Raw genomic sequence first — 12,378 nt, 5'->3', positions numbered from 1 at the left:
CAATTCCTCTGTCTCCATCACGTCTGCTCTGACGAGGAAATGTTCCACTCCCAAGCATCCCGATGTCCTCCTTTTGCAATGACATTTTTTTCCCCCCTCTGTCATCCAGACAGCCCTCCACAGCGCCTCCTCCATTCCCCGCTCCACAGCACAAACCAACCCCCTCCAAACATAATAAGGATAGGGTCCCCCTTGTCCTCACTTTCCACCCCACCAGCCTCTGCATCCAACGTATCATCCTCAAACACTTCCGCCAACTCCAATTAGACCCCAGCACCTGGAACATCTTCAACTGCCCAACCCTCTCTGCCTTCTGCAAGGACCATTCCCTTCACCACTCCTTAGTGAGCACCACGCTCCCCACCAACCACTCCAAACCGCCCGTTACCTTCCTCTATAACCATAAAAGATGCAACACCTGCCCACACAGCGACCTCCCTCACCTCCATCCAGGGCCCTAAACAGCCCTTCCAGGTGAGACAGAGCTTCACCTGCATCTCCTCCAACATAGTGTACTGTATCCGCTTCTCCCAATGTGGTCTTCTCTATGTTGGTGAGACCAAATATAGACTAGGTGACCATTTCACTGAGCATCTTCGTCTGGCCTGTAACGGCCAGCCTAACCTCCCGGTCACTGCCCATTTCAACTCCCCAGCACATCCCCCCATCCCCTGCCCCCACACCCTTCTGACACGCCCATCCTCGGCCTCCTCCAGTGTTGCAGTGAATCAGAACGCAAATTTGAGGAACACCACCTTATCTTCCGCCTGGGCACCCTACAGCCTAGAGGACTCAACATTGAGTTTTCTAATTTCAAATAACTTCCTACCCATCCACTGACTCCCTTTCCAGCCCCTCCTTCTCCCTTCCATTCCACCTACCAACCCTGTCTTCCAGCTACCAATGGATTCATCCCTCCCATCGACTAACCAGGTCGTACCTACTACCAATGTCTACCTATCACCACCATTCCGCTACCCCCTCCCCCACTGTCTTTATCTGCAGCTCCCCCTAACCCCACATCCAGTCCTGAAGAAGGGTAATATCCAAAACACTGACTTCTCCTTTCCTCCAGATGCTGCCTGGCCTGCTAGTGTTCTTCCAGCTTCCTGTTTGCCTGTCTAAAAAAGAAGACATTTAGCATGTTTGCCTTCATTGTAGCTACAGGCTTCATAAAACACAAGGTAATCAGGCAGACAGCATGATCTCGCGAAAGGGAAATCAGGTTAACAAATTTATTGTAATTCTTGGTGCCTTAACTTTTTAAAGTTTACATCAATGTCTTAGATGAGGGGAGCAAAAATATGGTCACTAAATTCACAGATGACACCAAGATAAATAGAAAAGTATATAGTGAAAAAGGCCTAAGGAGATTGTAGACGGTTAAAGGTAGCTTGAGTAAGTGGGTATAAATCTGGCAAATGGAGTATAACGTGGGAAAATGTGAAATCGTTCACTTTGGAATAAAGAACAAAAAAACACTATTATTTAAACAGAGGACGACTGCAGAAATGTAGGCATTCTAGTACATGACTCAAAAAATGAAAATGCATGTTACACAGGTAATCAAGAAGACCAATGGAATACTGTCCTTCATGATGAGAAAAATTGAACATAAAAGTAAGGATGCTATGCTTCAGTTTGGAAGGCATTGGTGAGACCACATCTTAAATAATGTATGCAGTTTTAGTTTCCTTATTGAAGGAAGGATGTAATTATGTTGGAGGTGATTCAGAGGACATTTACTTGATTGATACCCGGAATGAGTGGGTTATTTTATGAGGATAGGTTTGACCAGCTGGGCTTGATTCCACTGGAGTCTGGAAGAAGAAGCAGTGATATGTTTAAAATGTTTAAAGTCCTGAATGGTCTCGACAAGGTGAATGTGGAAAAGATATTTCTTCTTTGTGGAGGTGCTAGAAGGCACTATTTTAAAATTAGGAATCACCATTTTTGAATGGAGATGAGGAGTTTTTTTTTGCTCTGAGTATTATGTGACTTTGGAACATTCTGCCACAAAAGGCAATGGAGGCGAGATCATCGAATATGTTTAAGGCAGAGATAGATTGATTGCCTTGCCTAAGAAGAATCTAGAGGTACTGGAAGTGTGGAATTTGAAACATAAATAGAACAGCCATGATCTTACTCAATGGCAGAGCAGGCTTAAGGGGCCGAATGGTCTGCTTCTGTTCCTATTTCTCATAAGAAAGTCAACCGACATTTTGGAACATATTAAAGGATGAATAGGACATTTAGAACTCATTTTGCCTTAAAATGTTTCCACTACATAACACAGGCACCAAGAGTTATGCAGGATTGTGACTTAAATGCCTGCTATCAAGCCCAAGGACTCCACTATCCATTTATAGGACAAGGAGAAAATAGGGAATAGACTAAATTGATATGTATCATCCTCATGTTATTAAACAATGCTCTGGCAGCTGCGACTTTCAGATCCATAACCCCAATAAAAGCACTTCATCTTTAACTCAAAAGAAACCATTTATACTGTGGTTTATCCGAGAAGCGGATGCTTTATTACAGAAATTTAAGAAAGATACCCCATAAAGCATCCCTTTCATTTCTTGTCAAAACAAGCATCCTCTGTAAATAGATGCCTGTCAGTTTGATCTACAGCCTGAAGCCAACAGTTATGTAAGCTAAATTGCCTGTCTCTCGCGATGATGGAGTCATTGTAGAGGAAATTGGAAATCAATTCCTGTCATCATTGAACATAACTCTTTTTCATCAGAATGAAAATTTATAAGTGTAATGAGTGTGGCAGGAGCAGGGAGATGACAATCAAGTGGCCATTGATAGTGGAAAGTGTTCATAAAAATAGAGGACTTTTCTAAATTACCATAGATAGTGTTTAGATTACAGAATCACCATCCGATACTGATACTATGATTACCAGAAATAACAAGGCAGGCTTGAGGCTTGCTTTTCTAGGAGATGCATGAGAGCTGACAGATAGCAAAAATGGGTCAGTTGAACAATATGTTTCTGAAAAAGGCATGCTTTAACATAAAATGCTTTGGAAGTCTGATATTCCACCTAAAGTGCATGTTTGTTTAGATTTCCTCCTCTGAGTTCATAAAAAAGAAATTAAATTGAAGAAAATCCACCTTACTGTCTCAAATTTGTTCCAGTTTAACCAATTCACACCATTGCCAAAATCACTCGTGTTTCTATTAAGGCTATTCAATTTAACTTAATGGGCAGAATCTTCTGGCTCTGCCCAGAGATTTTACAAGGGTGTGCAAGGGAGTTTAATTGGGTGGGAGGCAAAAATTCAATTTCCAGACAGTTGGTTAAAGCTCCAGACAGAGCTCCAGGACATCTCTGCAGGAATTCCTCAGGGTAGTGCCCTTGGACCAACCATCTTCAGCTGTTTCATCAATGACATTCCCTCTATCACAAGGTCAGAAGTGGGGATGTTCACCAAAGACTGCACAATGTTCAACACCATTTACGACTTCTCAGATACTGAATCAGTCCACGTTCACATGCAACAAGATCTGGACAATATCCAGGCTTGGGCTGACAAGTGGCAAGTAACATTAATGCCACACAAATGCCAGGCTATGATAATCTCCAATAAGAGACAATCTAACCACTGACCCTTGACATTCAATGGTGTTACAATCACTTAATCCACCATTATCAATATCCTGGGGGTTACCATTGACTAGAAGCTCAACTGGACTTGCCAATAAACTCTGTAACAGGAGGTCAGAGACCAGGAATACTGCAGCAAGTAACTCACCTCCTAACTCCCGAAAGCCTGTCCACTATCTACAAGGCACAAGTCAGGAGTGTGTTGGAATACTCCCCATTTACGTGGATGAGTGCAGCCCCAAGAACACTCAAGAAGCTTGACACCATCCAGGACAAAGCATCCCGTATCCGTAATCATCCACTCCCTCCAGCACTGACGTTCAGTTGCCGCAGTGTGTACTATTTACAAGATGCACTGCAGAAATTCACTAAAGATCCTCAGACAGCACCCTCCACATCCAGGACCACTTCCTTCTACAACGAGAAGGGCAGCAGATACATAGGAACACCACCGCCTGCAAGTTCTCCTCCAAACAATTCACCATCCCAATTTGGAAATATATTGCCATTCCTTCACTGTCCCCGGGTCAATATCTTGGAATTCCTTCCCTATTGGCATTGTGGTTCAAACCACAGCAGGTGGGCTGCAGCAATTCAAGAAGACAGCTCACCACCATCGTCACAAGGGCAATTAGGGAATGGGCAATAAATGCTGGCCAGCCAGCAATGCCCAAATCCCACAGGTGAATAAAAACAAATTCAAGAAAATCCATCTTATTGTTCCAGTTCATTCCACTTTAACTAATCTGCACTCTTGCCAAAGTCACTTGTGTTTCTATTAAGACTATTTAATTTAACTTAATGGGTGGAATCTTCTGGACCTGCCCAGAGATTTTAGAAGGGCATGCAGAGGAGCTTAATTGGGTAATTGACAAAAATTCCTTTTCCAGACAGCGGGTTAAAGTTTTGGTATTAACTTCTCCGAGCCTTTCAGGCAGATCACCTCTCCTGATTTTGATCATCAGGAATCTCTGATGTATATGTTAGCATGCCACAACTCCTCATTTCCATTCCAGTCCCCTGGAGTTCAGGCGATCAATCTTGTTGGGCAAAAATGAGAACATGGGTGTTCACAAACCCAAACATATATCTGGTGGGTACTTCTTCTTCCAAGCACTGGTGAATACAAACTTTGTCAGTAACTTGGCTTCTTCATAACTAAATCTATGTGCAAACAATTACAGTGTAAGGGGTAAGGCCTGATCAAGTCAACGGGCTCAATGGAAGTCCCAGTCATATGCGGTCTTGTTTGTTGTTACATGCTTACAGTGTAAGATGGTAAAGCCTAACCAGGGTAAACAAGCCAGACAATCAAAGTGGCCGACACAAGCTGGAGAAAGTAAGTAGCATTTAACTCAAAAGTAGTGTCAACTCAATTAGTTCATTTAACGGTGGGATAGCTAGAAAAGAATTGTAAGGAAAGTAATTTAATGGGCATGACTGTCAATGGATCTGGAAGGATCCTGGGGTATGGAAAGAGCAAACTGGATTGCAGAGAAGGGATTAACAGTGATACGGGCAACAGAGACAATGGAAAGTGGGAGCTGCATATTTAGGATGGGGAACACCTATATCTGTATTGTGGAGGGAGGGAGAAAGTGAATAATAGCCAACATAAGGTTAAGGCTGATCATGGGGGTCTAGACAGGAATGAGATTACATCAGAAATATCAAGGGCGATAGTGAAATTGTCACAGGGAGAGATTGAAGGAGGAAAGAGGGAATGGAAGAGGGAGAGAAAAGACCAACTGCAGTGATGGAGGAAAAGGGAAGTGTGGAGTGGGAGGGTAGAGGGTGAACTAATGAAACATCAACAATTTACATCCAGTATCTCTAAATCATCATACTAAAGAATGTGCAAAAAAAAATGGGAGCAGCCGAGATCTGTTTACACATGTGACTGCACAATGCAAGCACACCCAACAGAGAGCAATGAAACAGAATCTGAAAAATACTATTGTGCGAGTGCTCTGAGAGGGAGCACAAATTTCAGAATAAATTCTATCATCTCTTAGCATCAATGTCCCAACCAAGTCCCCATGATTGAGAAGAAGGGAATTTAAGACTCACCAACAGGTGGTGTTTAGGGGTGAAGTTATTCCACGCACAGACTTAGTGGAGTTTTCACAGTCTTGTATACCTGAAAGGTAAGGACATGGGGGCAAAACCATTATGCAGGCTGTAGATTCCAAAATTGTAAGGTTATATCACAGGGAATGAAGAAGTGTCAGATTGAGCTCATTGTATTCGCTGCATTTGGCAATGTAACAATCAAGGCATGAGTGAACATGCACATGGCGAAATGAGGAAGAGGAAATCCAATCATGGACCATGGAGGATGTGCCTCACTGTGTCAAGTGGCTGTAAGGCAGGCTTTCACGCAACACATGGGAAGCCTGATAAAGGCCCAAAGGGTCACTTACTTACGTCAAGATCCTGAATAGAAAACAAACATCTCATTCCTGATAATTCTTCACAGATTGGTACCAGATATTTGACCAACTCAACCCAGCAGCTGTACTTACACTGCTGAGAGGAAAGTGAAAGGGAAGAAGGAATGGCTTGCATCAACAGAACCAGAGACATGATCTTCCAAGGGCTCCACATGTGAATGAACATGAAGGGCCTGAAGAGGGGAACCAGAGTCATCGATGCTGTGGAACGGTGTACTGAGGGATAAGCTACTGAAGGCATTGCAGCTGTTTGCAGATGAGTGCAAGGCAGTGGCTGGAGATATTTTCACATAACACTGTCACCTGACATCTGCCACCTTCTGCAGGCAGATCTGTAGCCAGGCAACTGAAGAGGCAATGCTATAGTTGTGGTTCTTAAGACCACGAAGGTATTTAATGTTCTCACCAACATCACCACCCTTCAAAGCTCAGTTGGGGACATGTATGGAATCTCCAGGTGGCAGACCACAAGTGCATTTAGGAGTTCACTGATCCCCTTTACAGGAAAGCTATGTAGTTTGTCAAGTTCACCATGGATCCAGAGAGATAGATGTCTGGCACATTGGATTTGCAACCATCACTGTGACTCTAAAAGGGATAATTTTGGAGACTTCATTAAGCTCCAGCCAATCTGACGATATTGTACATACAAAAAAAAAGTGTTTATGGTGTTAGTTGGTGTAATCAATCCTGCCTCTACCTAGTTTTCTTTGCAGATGGAATTTCTCACGGTATAATAGCATTTTTTAAAGATTAATTATTATAAGCAAAGTATATAGAAGGTTAAGGCTCATAACAGGAGGATCGGAATGTAGAACAGAATAATGCTAAACTGAAAAGAGTGAAAGATGACAAGATAAATCAAGCAGCAATAGTAGGCAGAGCTAAACTTAAATTTTTGAAAGCTTGTAGATTGTATAAGAAAGGAAGATGAGTGAGAGTTTTGAGGTTCTGGGAATGAATGGATTACAATAGTAAACATTTATGCTGTCAGATTCAATCACATTTAAACAGAATGTAAGCCTGCAGAAACCTAACTAGAATCTAAATGAATCAAAATAATGAGAAAAGTGGTTCTTGTCACTATGAGTTGGCATATACACAGATAACATTCAGCACCTTAGAATAGGCATTTAGCTGTGTATTATTGAATCTACAAACCTTACATGGGCCTAGTTTGTAGCTGTTATCCACTAGCAGCTTCCTCACTTGCGTATTCATTGGATGGAATCATATCAGCAGCAAGGAAGTGGCTTTGAAGGTGGAAGGGTGGAAATTTTGGGAAGATGCACAATACATTGTCTATCTGACAGGTTCCCGCCAGAGGCAGAGTTTGCCCAGCACCAGCTACCTGCTTGGCAGAAACAAGGCACTCATTACAATCAGTTTGGTGCCCCCATAAAGGAGAAAATTGACGGTAGGATCGCCATGAGCCACAGATGTCTGTCGTGGAGCTTCATGTGATTATTGACACACAGATTGCTGGGCATAAGGGGCAGAGCTTCCCACGAGCAGTCGGATTCAGTGTACAGGATTTCCTTCCTTTTCTTTCCTTCTCTGCTGACACATTGCCTCATCACTATAGCTTTTGAAGTTAGCATTGCAGCTTACAGTCACCATTTTGAATGATTGGTAACAAGTTTCCCATCCATCATTCATGTCAATGTTGCCGCATTTCAAGGAGAGCCTCAGGCTATCTTTGAAGTGATTTCGTCGTCCTCCTCGGGACACTGGCCACTTGAGAGTTGTGAAAACAAAATCCAGCAGCAGAGATGCTTCTCAGTAAATCTGTTTGCTCCATCATAATTGATTTTGCAGGAGGTTTAAATGCTCGTGGAGCTGTTTCAAGAAGGTGCCAGAGGGTCATAACTGCAGGTCACTGAGCTGAGGGAAATTACATCTGCGTTGATAGTGAGCATTCAGCAGCATTGCCTGCACTTACTTAACCATCTGTTGAATTTTTCAGAAGGCTGATCCATTCGGAGGTACCATTATCATCTCTCACCTGGATCAGCAGCGCCCATCCTTTCCACTGGATTGCTAGCCACCCAGACTCCGACATTCCAATTGGCCCTCCTGCTAGCGATCATCTGTAATTGGATGGGGCTGCTGGCAACAGCTTTTATGGCTCCCACTTGGAAGATGGCACTGATGGATGGCACTCAGACTCCACTGGAACCTGGACTGCTCCTGATCGTGATGCCAGAGGACCTTCTAAGATGAGAAGCCTCTGTAGGAGAATGGATAAACTCATTACACAAACGAATAGGAAAGTCTTCATTCTGATGCCTACTGGTATAATAAGACAATTAGATTAGGACTGCACTTACAAAGTCCTCTGATCCACATGGGCGTAAGTATAAAAATGATTGATTAAGGTTGCTGCATGCCAATATAAGGACACACTCACTTCTCTCTATATCGTCTGAAATTGTCTCACCATGTGGTGGCGGTGCTCGTGGTCCCTCCACTTAGTAAAACTTTTTGGTCATCCAGATACAGATATATGAACAAGGAATACTTGGCCCTTCAAGCCTGCTGCACAATTCAATGGGGTCATGCTGATCTGATTTTAATCTCAATTCTCTTCTTCTGCACACTCCCAATAATCTCTCACACCCTTGGTAGTCAAGAATCGATCTCCATCTGCATTAAAAATGTTTAAAGGTTCTGCACGCACTAATTGATGGTGGAAACAGTCAAAGCAGCTGCAGCACAAATTGAAGCATCAGGGAAGGCCCGTAGCAATACAGCAATGCCTTCTCAGCCACAGTCAACACTGTAGGCAGAAACAAGCTCCATACTCGGTCAGCCAGGCATCCAGTGTGTGGCAGAAGGGCCATAGAACTCCACTTTCCCACATTACAAAAGGTGGTAAACAATAGATCAATAGGAAAGATACAACATGGCAAACACGCACAAATAAACCCACACACTTGCTCATATACAGAACACAGGTATAGAATTGGCAGTGGAAAAGTCCTTACTCCTGCCCAAGCCTCTCAACCATAAGCCTCAAAGTGAATAAGTTGGAGCCAATACCATACTGCCTTAGGCCTCACTTCCAAACCTAAAAAAAGAATGTCTTATTATGCTTTTATACACCTTCGGTAACATTGTTGATGCAATTCTTCCCTGATTTAGGATACAGAAGGAAACAACAAATTACAAATATTTATCTAAGGCTGCCGACAACAATTTCAGCCTCAGGTAAAACACAGTTATTGGCTGCACTTGGTTTAATCAGTGCAGCTAATGTCAAGGAAAGAGTATGGATTCTTCCATAAACAACTTCTATTATCTAGCAGACCATAGCAGACTATGGGACACTACAAGATAAGCTGATATGAAACTGCATTGTTTTGGCTCCTGGAAGAGGCTCTAGATGATCTTTTACAGTCCAAAGAAATCCTCTTATGTTGAAAGGGCCGAGCAGGCTGAAATCCACATGGAGATGTGTCCTTTCTTGAAAGAGACATAGATTTTCCTGATGGGTCCACAGTGTAGGCTAGCTGGTTTGTTAACTGCAAGCCAGCTGGTCCACCTGGAAATCAAAAGCAGTGGGAAACACAGTCGCCATTGTTGCTCCTTGTTCATGGTGTAGTAGGAAATATCCCCAATGGGGAGAAAACTGTCTTGAAATTAATGCAATGTGCCAAGCCTGTAACAAGAGAGATCATTTCAGAACTGTCTGCAGAAGCAGCTGAACAGTCCCAGCACTGGGACAAAATAGCAATCACAAATCACAGCAGCTTATTCCTGTCCAAGATATAGTTACTGATGAAGACCACAATATATTTTTAAGGAGGATGTAATAAAACATCAAGGTTCCTTCTGGTGCCCAGATGTTTTATTAAAGGCATGTGCAATGTTTTAAATTAGATACTGGGTGTAGTCTGTTTATTCTTTATGATACTTTACTGTAGCACAAGTCTCAGCTTATTCACCCGTCTAATATTGGGCTGGTGACGTACAGAGCATTTTTCAATGAAAGCCAAGGGGCTACTTGACTTGAGCTTGTGAAATTTCTAATCAACTCTTTATCAAATAGAAAAAACTTATCTTATCCTGAACCTTCTTTATTCAGTGGGAGACAATGAAAAGTTACCCTTTTTTGATGACAGCCTATTCCTAAGGCCTTTGGTGAACATTTTGGGTCTTTCACTCCTTTTGACAACAAGTTACATGAGGCACAACACTGTTATACTGGCCATGAAGTCAACCAGCCACAGGATCCCATATTAGTCATCACTTGCTCTTTGATAACACAGCATGAGAATGATTTCTCATGTTGGGCCAGTCCATGGGACTCTGAAGTAAACACATCTATTGTGATTGGTAGTGGGGTTGCTTATCTGCATCGGGTATCTTGGCGGGCTGTAGAGTGGAGAACAATGTCTCTTGATCCTGAGTAGGGGTTTGTCCATATCTGGGCAATGGTAAGATTGTATGACACGCATCTCTGCAGTGGACACAAACAGGATTAGATTCTTAGTAAGGATTCACTGGTCAAGAGACAGTGTAAGGAATGCTACATGTTCCTGCATCTGGGGCTGTACCTCAAAAGATGGCAAAGCTCCTGGACTGTGGAGTGCAAAAGGTATTGGAAGATCCCAGTGATTTAGGGGTTTATATGATTGTGTGTGTGTTTTGTGTTTAGCAATATCCACTATATCAGAACGCTGAAGGCAGCTTGGGGCATTGTTCATTCCTGTTCCTAAAAGTCAAGTGTCATTACACCTCCTTGTCCACTGCTCCAGTACAGAATGAGATGCTCCATTTCTCAAAGAGTGTGTTGTAAAACCATAAGAAATAGGAATAAAAGTAGGCCATTCAGCCTGTTGAGTTTGCTCCCCCATTCAATAGGATCACGGCTGATCCAACACTCTTCATATCCACTTTCCTGTCATTTCACCATAACCCTTGATCACCCTACTGATCAAGAATCTATGCCAGCCTTAAATGTCCACAAGACCTCTGTTCCCATAGCTCTCTGAGTTAAGGAGCTCCAAAGTCCCACAGCCCTCTGACAAAGAAAACTTTCTCTCCATAGCATAGAGAAGTATGTGCAGAGGACTCAAATGACAGCCACCCCCTTTCACCTTTTTTTGTTTTTTCTTACTCGGGATCCTAACATTTTGCTACCCGCTGTTGATTCCCTTTAGTTGTTTCCATCAGGTTGTTGTGATGGGCATGCTCCAGGTGCCAGTGGTTGTGCCACATTACTGGCATAGCCTGCTCAAGGTTCTGCCTTTCTAACAGCAGAATGTGAACAATTAATGTCCCATCCTTTCCCAGGACAGGCTGAGAATGGAGTCAAGAAGAGACTTTGGTGTGGAAGGAAGAGGGATTGCATGGGGTTTAAGAAAATGTTAATGGTTAAAAGGTATTGATGTAAAAGGGATAGAACAAAAGACTTGTGGCAAAGTGTAGGATAATGAGTAAATCCCATGAATTAGTGTACATCATCCAAGATGTCTGTTAACATAGAATGGCATTTAGATCTAGGACTGAGACTGAAAGATTCTAAGGATGTTCTTTCCTACCCACTCACGTATGGAGTGTAATTAATTAGCAAAGCTATGCAGCAATATGAGGACAGGCTTCCCTTTCTTTGTATCCTCATATGATCCCATTCTAGATTCTATCCAACCACCCAATTACAGTTTCTTGTTGTTGTATTGCTACATTTCCACACTCTCTGTTCTCACTCACCCATTCCTCACAGCCCAATCTGCCTTCAGCATGCTGGATACTGCTAAACACAAAACACACACACAAGCACATAAACCCCTGCAGGAAATCAGAGTCCTCTTCTCAGGGAGAGGAACTACAATTGGCAAAAATTTCCTGAAGGCTGAATATAAAATGTATGTATCAAAGAAACATAGGCCCACTATTTGTAGAATCCATCCTATTATTATTCCATTGAACTAAATAAGATGAAGTAGATGTACTAGAATAGAAATTGAGCAAGTTTCTATAAGGGTCTGTAATCTACTCGCATGTTGACAATCTGCCAGTGAGACTACTTCAAGTGGTCCAGGACATGTCAATTTAAAAAAGATTTTACTTGAGTCCCTACCATGTAATAAAAAGTGCTGAACAGGGCAGTGGTGACAGTTTACATTGTGCTGGGATTGGTTTTCTTAAGCCTTATCATTTTAAAGGGAGCCACATGTCACTTCAATTGCAATTACTGACTGAAAGCTACTGGCTCAAATAGAAGATATACAAGGTGTAGAGCTGGATGAACACAGCAGGCCAAGCTGCATCAGAGGAGCAGGAAAGCTGACGTTTCGGG

The sequence above is a fragment of the Rhincodon typus genome, chromosome 26, assembly GCF_021869965.1.
Source record: "Rhincodon typus isolate 14 chromosome 26, sRhiTyp1.1, whole genome shotgun sequence".
Taxonomy (NCBI): Eukaryota; Metazoa; Chordata; class Chondrichthyes; order Orectolobiformes; family Rhincodontidae; genus Rhincodon; species Rhincodon typus.
The sequence above is the reverse complement of the archived record's forward strand: the minus strand, read 5'-3'. Positions refer to the sequence as shown.